The 12,500-nt window shown below is 54.4% G+C and overlaps 2 non-coding genes across 2 annotated transcripts; one reads left to right on the top strand and one right to left on the bottom strand.

Moving 5' to 3' along the window:
- Positions 1-3,586: 3,586 nt before the first annotated feature.
- LOC140214521 (U2 spliceosomal RNA) lies at positions 3,587-3,778 on the bottom strand. Its single transcript, XR_011891458.1, has one exon. It is a non-coding gene; the product is annotated as a U2 spliceosomal RNA (small nuclear RNA).
- A 5,411-nt stretch (positions 3,779-9,189) lies between these two features.
- On the top strand, positions 9,190-11,004 carry LOC140214523 (small subunit ribosomal RNA). The gene has a single exon (XR_011891460.1). It is a non-coding gene; the product is annotated as a small subunit ribosomal RNA (ribosomal RNA).
- Positions 11,005-12,500: the final 1,496 nt, after the last annotated feature.

Raw genomic sequence — 12,500 nt, 5'->3', positions numbered from 1 at the left:
TCATCTGCCACGTCTCTCACCACGATATGATATTTTTTTGGGGGGTTTCTCCTTTGATCCTCAAGTGAACGGACTGTCCAGTACTGATGCCATTTACAAAAATCCAAAACAGCAGAGGCCCGCACCTGCTCAATCAACGCCAACTCAATTTAAGGAAGGGCTGTTCAAAAGCTGATCGAAACCATCCAGTTTGGGAAAACCTATTTTATGCAGTAGTTTTTATTATTATTTTTTTTTCTATTGTGAGAGACGTGAAATCCACACCACGAAATGAACGTCCCTTTGTTACCCTTTTGTTACCGCGGCTTCGAAACCGTGCGTAATACCAATTTAATTGTGTCCTGGTTGGCCGTTTGTCAGCACTTTGTGTTCTTCTAGAAAATCAACTACTAGTTTATAAATTACGTGCGCGAAATTTTCCTCCGTGTGCACCACCAAAATACTTAAAGAAGAGAGAATGCGTCCGGGGCCTTGGGATTTCGAAAATGCCGTGCTCTGAAATTTTCACATCCGCCATTGGAAAGATAATTATTATCCGTCGTAAAAAAGAAAAAAAAAAAGAAAGAAATCACATTTGAAATTATCATTGAAAGTGGCCACGTTTTTCGGGGCATGTCTTGATGAAATAATTTCAGTTCAGTTCAGCATGATTGGATTTCATCTTTTCCAGTATTCTCAGTACTCTCGTTGTAGTACCAATTGCCGGCAGATTTTTTTTTTAGTTGTTTAGAGTTATACATTCCTGAACGATGTTTTTCTTTTCCTCAAAGCTAGCCATAGAACCAGCGCTTTCTATAAAATCATGACAATAAGAATCCAGCATATCGGTTCATCTTCGGCGCGATTAAAGTTCGGGAACTGGCGATTTTTTATTGCCGTGATCAAGAAGGTTAACACCAGATAAGGCGTGATATTTCAGCATACCAGTCACGATTCTAATCGAATCTAAGATTGAAATGGCGTTCTGAATTCTTTCGGTTCCAGATAGAAAGAAACAGAAAAAAAAAAAAAAAAAGAAAGGATGTGATTGATTGCCATTCAAATCTGAAGACCGCGTGGAGAAAGTGTTCCGGTTTACATTCGGCAAATCAAAATGAACGGCTAAAATTAATCCATCGTCTGGTTTCATGCGCGAGATCACGTAAAAGGCAGCCATTCTTCTTAGCATGGTTTCTCTCTTTTGCTCTCTCATTCGCGCACGGAAATTTCTTCGTACGGGAATTTTATGAAGCGAAGGCGGCTGCAGACCATTTTCTTTGTTTAGTTCATGTTCGTAGGCGCAAATTACAAACCTAACACTTGGAGCAACATTTCCACTACTCTAGAGGGGCATAAACTGTAGACAGTGCACGCTTTCTCATTTATCCAATCGCTCGCAAACACATTGCATTGCTAGTCTACAGTGGCAATACAAAGTGACGTTTCACCATGCACGTCGAAGTTCATTACCAGTACCGCGCCAGCATCGACCGGCCGGCGAAGCGACGAGCTCAGCAGCGCATGCGCAAGGCCCGACACCACCCCAACCGAGCTTCCCTGCTTATCGGAGAGAGCAAGTGCGCGTGAACACGGGCGCGTCTGAGTATCTGGATTTAAAAAAAAAAAGAAAAAGAAAGCGTTTCCGAGATATTGACAAAGACAAGTGGTCGCGGTCGCTCTGAATCTTATCGTATTATAGAAAACGTGGGATGGCGGCGCTTCCTCGAGGGTCAGAAAGTACAATCGTCGAACTAGGTGGCAAGTGGAGTACATCCTTTTTCTTGGAACGGTTTGCAATTGACTGCTTGAATGTGCCGACCACGCGTCGCGGGTCGCGTATAGAGCCAACCGTTGGCAAGCACGCGTCTAGCGTAGCAGCAGAACCGATCGCGGTTGCGATAACCCATCGTTGGCAGCGAAAAAGAAAAACACCCACACGCAGTTTGTAGCAATAACCGTACAAATCAATGTGGTTTTAAATATAGCTTCACTGGTCACCCAAGAAGGGCACCGAAACTTTCTCATGACGCACACCGCTGTAGTCCACAAAGAACAAAGCGCACAAAATAGATATGATACAGCCGCACCGCATTATTTCGTGTTTTCACCATTTCATTACTTTCGTGTGCATGCGCGCTAGGGCCACGCAGGCCAGGAGTAAAAGGCACGAAAAAAAAAAAAAAATGGTACGCAATCCTAAGCTTTGACTTGACTGCTGTGGCACTCGCATTTGTGTTCTTTACCTTAGGCGAACGCAATGCGCAAACTGAACTGGAATTTCCAATAATGGAAATTCCTGTTTGGCTCATATTTGCGTTTTTCGCCCGAGCAAGCGCTTCACTGCACTACGCTTTGCCCCTTCAACGTGGCTACACTGCCCGGCAGGCGTGTTCTGCGTAGGGCCGAACCTGCAGGCAAAAAGCATGGGCGCCGCCATCTTGTTGAGAGCGGCGCCAGGGACACAATCGCGCCTAGCTCATTGAGTTTTCCCCCAAAACTGAAAAAAATTTGACTTCATTAAACGAGAAAGATGCCACGAGTGTCCCAACAAAAAGCTTTGAGGATTACCGAAGGGTAACTGAGGGCGACGCAACGGGCTCTGGAAAGAAGGATGATGGGTGTGGCGTCACGGGGGGATCGGAATAGAGCAGATTGGGGTGTGCGAGAACAAACGCTCGTTAATGACACCAAAGTTTAAACCAGGAAAAACAAATGGGCATGCGCAGGGCATGCAATCTGGGGGGAAGATAACCGGTGGCCATTAAGGGTTACAGACTGAATTCCGAGAGGAGGGAAGCGTAGCAGGGGGTGGCAGAAAGGTAGGAGGGCAGATTAGATTAGGGACTACATGGCGACAATCGGCACCTGACCGGGGTACTTGGAGGATCATGGGAGATGCCTTTGCCCTGCAGTGGGCGTAGCCAGGATGATGATGATGATGATGTTCATGATGAAAAGGTAGCAACAGGTCTTCGTAACATACAGGTTAGAAAGATGAGGCACCTTTTAACCCTTGAATATATTTCGCCACATTCGGGCATACGACAAGTTTGTTTTCGAGGCGCTCGGTCCCACTGCTGCGAAAATGTGTACACAAAGGCTGCACAGTAGTTGCCAGAAATCGGGCACTCTATTTTTCTTTCATAGGGAATCTTTCTTCCACTTGGGCAGCGGATTTCGGCGGCAGGGCGAGCTTGCGTGGGCGCGGTGGTTTACGGATCCAAGCGATAGTGAACTCCAAAATCCAGTGTTGGCTTTGAGTGGGATTCATATTGATTGCGAACCCCACGGCTAATCCTACCCCCCATCCCCCCAAGTGGCTCTTTACAGGAGACAATCATTCAGAGACATCGGACAAATAGGAATTCTGGTTCTTTCTTTTGCTTTCATTAATTTTTCTCGAAGCCCATAACTAGAAATTTGCTGGAGCGGCTGTCCCATTTGCGACGCAACAAGTGCGACGCTACACACAGATGGAGTGGCAGTTTAATTACTCTCGTGGTCCGCGAACCGGCATCGTTGCGTGTAGTATAGGAATGGTGCGTGTCAAGTCAGTGCTCGCGTTGAGCTTGTGCTCTTCATTTTGATTGAATGAAGTCTCACCTAAGTGAGCGGGGCCGATCCCGGAGGTAGTGCAATACCGGGCCGACCTGCGGCGGAGGTGAAGCAGGCTTCAAGCACTCCGCCAACTTCCAAAAATAGGTTTAATATCGTGGGTCCATATAGAACCCGTATCAGATATTAAGCTGATAAGAACAGATACTACACTTTGATCTTAGCCAAAAGGCCGAGAAGCGATGTCCTTCACTTCACTTCATTGTACTACTGCCTTGTGGGCGCCCTGCCGACATGGGTAACCTCAGCAACAGCGTGGGCAATATTATAAAATTCAGCCTGTGTACAGACTCAACGCTCCCTATCTCACGGATGAATTCGCAACGCCTCAGTCTTTCGCTGTTAACGAAACGCTGTCGCGTAGAAACGAGACCCGAGTGCAAGCTTGCTTGTAACGCGAAACCAACCAAGGCAACCTCGTAGAAAACGGAACAGGCGAGCGGAAAAAAAACGCGCCAGGGGAATGCTTACTTCCGTCTGAATGCGACCGCTCAAGGTGACCTTCCTTGAGGGCTTCGTTTCAAGCCCGTGTGCAATTGTAATATACTACGCGCATTTCCTTCATTTCTTTTTATTTACCGCAAGGCCCACTGAAAATTTTGATACGGCACAGGCCGGGACGGATCGCAACGTGTCGAATCGACCGGTAGAATTAGGTAGCATGCCCCATGTACGAAGACGAGCAACATAGAAGTGAATGACAAAATAAATATAGAAAACGCTGCACACTCCTTCCAACCGGAAACATAGAGGGGAGAAAGATCGCCATCTGAAACACAGGCATTGTAAAAAAAAGAAAAAAAAAAGTGCTACCTCATCATCTTTACCATTACCGTGTGTGTGTATGTATATATGCATGTGTGTGTGTGTGTGTTTGTGTATTTATATATATATATATATATATATATATATATATATATATATATATATATATATATATATATATACGCACACATGCTAGCATAGCTTAAACGCAGCTGGAAAGCTCAGCCTTGCACAAGAACCACCCCCTGTCGCAAACCCCTTTGAAACATTCAAATGCCAAACACGAGTAGAGCGAGGTCGTTCGAACCTGGCGCCAAAACGCATTGGCGCCATCTGTGTACGGAACTAGGAAAACCTGCGGACTTTGCAATACAGAAAGAAAGGTAGATGGCGTGAGCTAACGCTCCATTGCATACTAAGAACGAGAGTTAGTGAATAATGGCAGAAACGTCTTGGGAAGAGAAAAAAAAAAAAAACACGCAAAAGTTGTTGGCTTGTGCAAGCACTCTATGTTACAGCGATTAAAGAGCATAGCATCTTCTACAACAGCAGCTACAAAAAGAAGAAGAACGTGAGAGAGGGAGAGAGACAGGCGTGTTTCTTTGGAATGCAGAGCATGCAGCACATACTATAAAGTGCCAAAGAGACGGGGAAAGCAGATGGCGCGAAGGTGTATGTCCTCAAAGCTTGAAAGCAATTTCTAAATTACATGTACCGAAGTCCACCTACTCTCATCAGGTTGCTCCCGCCTCCAGTTGCGTTTAAAGTGAAATTACAGTCGCCTCAAAGGCAGACAGAGAGAGAGTGAAAATAGGTACACTTGCTTCGCGCAGCTGCAGCCGTTCAAATTTTACAGCAAGAGCACTCCCGAAGCAACAAAGTCCGCTGCCGCCTGGGCGCAATGCGCTCGCTTCAGTAAATTGCCGTGCTGGCCTCGGCAACCAAGAGGTGTAGTGCGGCAGACTGCTGCATTGTAGCACACCGCAAACCGTGCAGACGTAAGCGATCGCCTCGACATCGCTGCGAGCGCTCGAAGAGACAAAGTCCGAAACCACGTGTGCCGGGGCGGTGCGAGCGCGACGCCTTTGACGCAACTTTTGCGTACAAGCCGCCGCACCGCCACGACGGAATCGCTGGCATCCCGCACGCAGCTGCATTGTGTCACGCCGGCAATCGTTGAAACACCACGCAGTCGTCGGCGTCGGCCCCGACATGGTTGCGAGCGCTGGAAGAGACAAAGTCCGAAACCGCGTGTGCCGGGGCGGCGCGAGCGCGACGCCTTTGACGCAACTTTTGCGTACAAGCCGCCGCACGGACACGACGGAGCCGGTGTCACCCTGCAGAGGGCTGCACTATAGCACGCCGGGAACCGGCAAAGAACCGCGCAGACGTCGTCGTTGGCCGCGGCGTTGCCGCGAGCACGCGAAGAGACAAAGTCCGAAAGGACGTCAGCCGGGGCGTCGAGCACGCCGCCCGCACTGTTCGCACGCGTGCTCGGAAATGGCGAAGGGGCCGCGCTAGCGTGCCTTGAATCGGTGAGCGGCGGTACCGCGGCGATCGCCAGAGCTCGAATCCGCCCTGCAAAAGCCAAATATTGGCGCTCGGCTCGGCGCAGTACGCCGCCGCGTCGCACGAGTACGGCCCCATGGAGGTCTGGGCACTTATCGCTGCTACTGTAAGGGGCCGTACGGCCCCGGCCGACATTGTACCGTAGTGCGATTTTCGGCTTGCGCGTGCTCGTGGCGTAGTCCGCGCACCGTTCCGACGTCGACAATCGTGCCCACGACTACGCGAGCGCTGGAAGAGACAAAGTCCGAAACCGCGTGTGCCGGGGCGGCGCGAGCGCGACGCCTTTGACGCAACTTTTGCGTACAAGCCGCCGCACGGACACGACGGAGCCGGTGTCGCCCTGCAGAGGGCTGCACTATAGCACGCCGGGAACCGGCAAAGAACCGCGCAGACGTCGTCGTTGGCCGCGGCGTTGCCGCGAGCACGCGAAGAGACAAAGTCCGAAACGACGTCAGCCGGGGCGTCGAGCACGCCGCCCGCACTGTTCGCACGCGTGCTCGGAAATGGCGAAGGGGCCGCGCTAGCGTGCCTTGAATCGGTGAGCGGCGGTACCGCGGCGATAGCCAGAGCTCGAATCCGCCCTGCAAAAGCCAAATATTGGCGCTCGGCTCGGCGCAGTACGCCGCCGCGTCGCACGAGTACGGCCCCATGGAGGTCTGGGCACTTATCGCTGCTACTGTAAGGGGCCGTACGGCCCCGGCCGACATTGTACCGTAGTGCGATTTTCGTCTTGCGCGTGCTCGTGGCGGTGTCCGCGCACCGTTCCGACGTCGACAATCGTGCCCACGACTACGCGAGCGCTGGAAGAGACAAAGTCCGAAACCGCGTGTGCCGGGGCGGCGCGAGCGCGACGCCTTTGACACAACTTTTGCGTACAAGCCGCCGCACGGACACGACGGAATCGCTGGCATCCCGCACGCAGCTGCATTGTGTCACGCCGGCAATCGTTGAAACACCACGCAGTCGTCGGCGTCGGCCCCGACATGGTTGCGAGCGCTGGAAGAGACAAAGTCCGAAACCGCGTGTGCCGGGGCGGCGCGAGCGCGACGCCTTTGACGCAACTTTTGCGTACAAGCCGCCGCACGGACACGACGGAGCCGGTGTCGCCCTGCAGAGGGCTGCACTATAGCACGCCGGGAACCGGCAAAGAACCGCGCAGACGTCGTCGTTGGCCGCGGCGTTGCCGCGAGCACGCGAAGAGACAAAGTCCGAAACGACGTCAGCCGGGGCGTCGAGCACGCCGCCCGCACTGTTCGCACGCGTGCTCGGAAATGGCGAAGGGGCCGCGCTAGCGTGCCTTGAATCGGTGAGCGGCGGTACCGCGGCGATCGCCAGAGCTCGAATCCGCCCTGCAAAAGCCAAATATTGGCGCTCGGCTCGGCGCAGTACGCCGCCGCGTCGCACGAGTACGGCCCCATGGAGGTCTGGGCACTTATCGCTGCTACTGTAAGGGGCCGTACGGCCCCGGCCGACATTGTACCGTAGTGCGATTTTCGTCTTGCGCGTGCTCGTGGCGGTGTCCGCGCACCGTTGCGACGTCGACAATCGTGCCCACGACTACGCGAGCGCTGGAAGAGACAAAGTCCGAAACCGCGTGTGCCGGGGCGGCGCGAGCGCGACGCCTTTGACGCAACTTTTGCGTACAAGCCGCCGCACGGCCACGACGGAGCCGGTGTCACCCTGCAGAGGGCTGCACTGTAGCACGCCGGGAACCGGCAAAGAACCGCGCAGACGTCGTCGTTGGCCGCGGCGTTGCCGCGAGCACGCGAAGAGACAAAGTCCGAAACGACGTCAGCCGGGGCGTCGAGCACGCCGCCCGCACTGTTCGCACGCGTGCTCGGAAATGGCGAAGGGGCCGCGCTAGCGTGCCTTGAATCGGTGAGCGGCGGTACCGCGGCGATCGCCAGAGCTCGAATCCGCCCTGCAAAAGCCAAATATTGGCGCTCGGCTCGGCGCAGTACGCCGCCGCGTCGCACGAGTACGGCCCCATGGAGGTCTGGGCACTTATCGCTGCTACTGTAAGGGGCCGTACGGCCCCGGCCGACATTGTACCGTAGTGCGATTTTCGTCTTGCGCGTGCTCGTGGCGGTGTCCGCGCACCGTTGCGACGTCGACAATCGTGCCCACGACTACGCGAGCGCTGGAAGAGACAAAGTCCGAAACCGCGTGTGCCGGGGCGGCGCGAGCGCGACGCCTTTGACGCAACTTTTGCGTACAAGCCGCCGCACGGCCACGACGGAGCCGGTGTCACCCTGCAGAGGGCTGCACTGTAGCACGCCGGGAACCGGCAAAGAACCGCGCAGACGTCGTCGTTGGCCGCGGCGTTGCCGCGAGCACGCGAAGAGACAAAGTCCGAAACGACGTCAGCCGGGGCGTCGAGCACGCCGCCCGCACTGTTCGCACTCGTGCTCGGAAATGGCGAAGGGGCCGTGCTAGCGTGCCTCGAATCGATCGGCCGGGGGCCCCGTAGGGCGACAGACAGGCAATTGTGCAGGAAACCGTACTGGCCATTGGCGAGAAATTGCCGTTCGCGCATTCGGTGGACGCGCTGCGCTTTCACGACTTCGGCATTGTGCTGCCGACGTAAGCTTTCAATCTTGCTCGCGGCGTTACGAGGCGGCACGATTTTCGCCAAACGCTCGTCGAAAGTGGCACGAGTACGGCCCCATGGAGGTCTGGGTACTTATCGCTGCTATTATATGGGGGTCCCAGAGAGCAGTCGCCCCCAAAGCGACCTGGGTGTTTGATATGCGGCGGGCTTCGTGCCCGTCAAGCGTGTCCCCGGTATCGCTCCCGTGGATCCCACAGCTGACGTCTGCAGCCTCATCCGCTTGATGCGTTAGGGGCTGGTTGTCGGACGACGCTTTTTCCACGATATCGAAGTGTGTTCCGCATCGTCCTCGGACGAATCAAATACGAAAGCGCCGAAGGCGCGGGCGTGACCCGTCGCCTAGCGGCTTTGCCGTCTCGGCTACGTTGCAAGTGTCGGTCGGTCCACCAGTGCTGCGGGCTCGAGAGAAACCGCAAGCCGCGATCGAGTCGACACAACCGGTCTATCGAGAATGTTGCGTGCTTCTTGCCGCGTGGCGATACCCGGCCCTGCGGGGAGGGCGCCGTTGCGAGCTCGAACGCCGTCGTCTCGGACTGTGCAAAGTGCTACCCTTTGCGAGAACGAAGCGTGTTGGGGCGCCTGAAGGTGGCCTCGGCATCGCAAAAACGGCGTCCGGCCTGCTTGAAAGGCTGGACGCGCAGTTGAACGATTACCTGGTTGATCCTGCCAGTAATCATATGCTTGTCTCAAAGATTAAGCCATGCATGTCTAAGTACATGCCGAAATAAGGCGAAACCGCGAATGGCTCATTAAATCAGTTATGGTTCCTTAGATCGTTTCTTCCTACTTGGATAACTGTGGCAATTCTAGAGCTAATACATGCAGTGAGCCTGAAGCCCTTTGGGCGACGGGTGCTTTTATTAGACCAAGATCGATCGGGTTTCGGCCCGTATTGTGTGGTGACTCTGGATAACTTTGTGCTGATCGCATGGCCACGAGCCGGCGACGTTTCTTTCAAGTGTCTGCCTTATCAACTTTCGATGGTAGGTTACTTGCTTACCATGGTTGTTACGGGTAACGGAGAATCAGGGTTCGATTCCGGAGAGGGAGCCTGAGAAACGGCTACCACATCCAAGGAAGGCAGCAGGCGCGCAAATTACCCACTCCCGGCACGGGGAGGTAGTGACGAAAAATAACAATACGGGACTCTTTTGAGGCCCCGTAATTGAAATGAGTACACTCTAAATCCTTTAACGAGGATCAATTGGAGGGCAAGTCTGGTGCCAGCAGCCGCGGTAATTCCAGCTCCAATAGCGTATACTAAAGCTGCTGCGGTTAAAAAGCTCGTAGTTGGATCTCAGTTCCAGACGAGTAGTGCATCTACCCGATGCGACGGCTCGGACTGAACATCATGCCGGTCCTTTCTTGGTGCACTTCATTGTGTGCCTCGAGAAGGCCGGTGCTTTTACTTTGAAAAAATTAGAGTGCTCAACGCAGGCGAGTCGCCTGAATAAACTTGCATGGAATAATAGAACAAGACCTCGTTTCTGTTCTGTTGGTTTTTGGAATACGAGGTAATGATTAAGAGGGACAGACGGGGGCATTCGTATTGCGGCGCTAGAGGTGAAATTCTTGGACCGTCGCAAGACGAACTACTGCGAAAGCATTTGCCAAGAATGTTTTCTTTGATCAAGAACGAAAGTCAGAGGTTCGAAGGCGATCAGATACCGCCCTAGTTCTGACCATAAACGATGCCAACCAGCGATCCGCCTGAGTTACTCAAATGACTCGGCGGGCAGCTTCCGGGAAACCAAAGTGTTTGGGTTCCGGGGGAAGTATGGTTGCAAAGCTGAAACTTAAAGGAATTGACGGAAGGGCACCACCAGGAGTGGAGCCTGCGGCTTAATTTGACTCAACACGGGAAAACTTACCCGGCCCGGACACTGGGAGGATTGACAGATTGAGAGCTCTTTCTTGATTCGGTGGATGGTGGTGCATGGCCGTTCTTAGTTGGTGGAGCGATTTGTCTGGTTAATTCCGATAACGAACGAGACTCTAGCCTATTAAATAGGTGCGGGGTTCCCAGCACCTTACAACCTTCTTAGAGGGACAAGCGGCTCCTAGCCGCACGAAACAGAGCAATAACAGGTCTGTGATGCCCTTAGATGTCCGGGGCCGCACGCGCGCTACACTGAAGGAAGCAGCGTGTCTTTATCCCTGTCTGAAAAGACTGGGTAACCCGTGGAACTTCTTTCGTGATTGGGATAGGGGCTTGCAATTGTTCCCCTTGAACGAGGAATTCCCAGTAAGCGCGAGTCATAAGCTCGCGTTGATTACGTCCCTGCCCTTTGTACACACCGCCCGTCGCTACTACCGATTGAATGATTTAGTGAGGTCTTCGGACCGATGTCCGGCGCGGCCTTTCGGTTGCGCCGGTCTGTTGGAAAGATGACCAAACTTGATCATTTAGAGGAAGTAAAAGTCGTAACAAGGTTTCCGTAGGTGAACCTGCGGAAGGATCATTACCGGATTGTGAAGGGTGGCGAGCGCCATTGTTTCTACCCCGTGTGGGTGAAGCAGCTCGCTGCGCCCGACGCTTTCCGCCGCTGGCCCCGCTTGGACGCGGGGACGGCTATACCCGAACATGCCGGGGACTGCCTGAATTTTGAGGGGCGCCCCGTGCCAAATTTGTTGCGCCCAGTGGACGCCGGCTGCAACCTTGGACGGTTGGCTTGGCCGCGCCCGCGGGTAGAAACGGCGTAACGCACACTGGGTGGGCTTTCTGTCCGCTTTGGCGCTCTTGCGCGGAATGGGAGTAAGACGACCCGACCTGCTGCTTTGCCCAGTACGAGGGGAACGGCGAAGCGTGCGGTCGGTCAAGGAACTGACGGTCGAGAGCTAATGCCGCTGCCGCTTAGTACACACACGGAACCGTGGTGCGAGCGCTCTCCCGTCCTCCGCGGCAAACGCTGCCGAGTCTGAAAAGTCTGGCGGCTGCCGGTCGCTTCCTGCGGCGAGTATGGAGTAACGACCCGACTTTGTTGCCGCCCAAGTACTAAAGGAACGGTGTGGCGCTCGGTCGGTCATGGAACTGTCGGTATGAGGGTGCGGCTGCCAAGTACGGAAGGAACCGTGGCCTAAAGTGCTCTCCCGTCCTCCGCGGCAAATGCCACCGAGTCCGAAAGGGCCGGAGGCTGCCGGTCGGCTCCTGCTCGTGACGCGCGAGGTGTCGAGATCGCGGTTTAATGCGACGACGTCTGCAGGCTATTCGCCCGCCGCCGAGGGAAAGGCGGCGTTGCTGCGAAGTACCGAAGGAAACGCGGCTTTGCTACGTCGGAAGCGTTCTGCGGTTAGCGGACTTGTGCGCTTTGGGAAGGCGCCGCACGTCGAAAGAGGAAGTACGGACAGACGAGGGACTGTAGTCCCGGATTCGAACGCACTTGCGGCCAGGCCCTTGCTGGCTTCGTCTTCCGCCTCAAGTAGACTTGTTGTGGCGCCGGCGCAGGGAGCCGTCCCTGGCACTGGCCGAGTGGTTTTGGAGAGCTGCGCGAGTACGCGCGCCGGGCTCTTGTCTTTCGTCTCAAGTAGGCTGTTGGATCAACAGCGGTTATGCTGCGGCGATCTGCCGATGCGAAAGTGTGTGTGTGTTTGAGGCCCTTCTATGAACCTACTGCTGACTGAAGCGAAGCACGTCGATGGGGGTGAAGCCCTGCCCGTGGCCGTGTAGCCGTTAAAGACTCCACAGCGGCTTAGCCCTAATCATGGCTCTGTCGCTCTTTGCAATTTTTAGTGGAGCGATGTGAACGTGCACACGAGACACACGGGTCCGGTGGTTGGATGGCAGGTAAAACCGGCTTCGAGTGCGCGCAAACGGCATAAGCTACCTCGAGGGCAAGCGAGGAAGGCGTGGGCGCAAAACACACGCGCGAGTAGCAGGAGTGGAGTGCCATTAGGCTTTCAGCTGCTGAGACGCGGCCGCCGAAAGAGCGAGACTGGAGGAGCGCACGCCGAAAGGCGCTCT

The sequence above is a fragment of the Dermacentor andersoni genome, unplaced genomic scaffold (genome assembly GCF_023375885.2).
Source record: "Dermacentor andersoni unplaced genomic scaffold, qqDerAnde1_hic_scaffold ctg00000434.1, whole genome shotgun sequence".
Taxonomy (NCBI): Eukaryota; Metazoa; Arthropoda; class Arachnida; order Ixodida; family Ixodidae; genus Dermacentor; species Dermacentor andersoni.
Note: the sequence above shows the minus strand (reverse complement) of the source record. Positions and strands in the feature narration are given on the sequence as shown.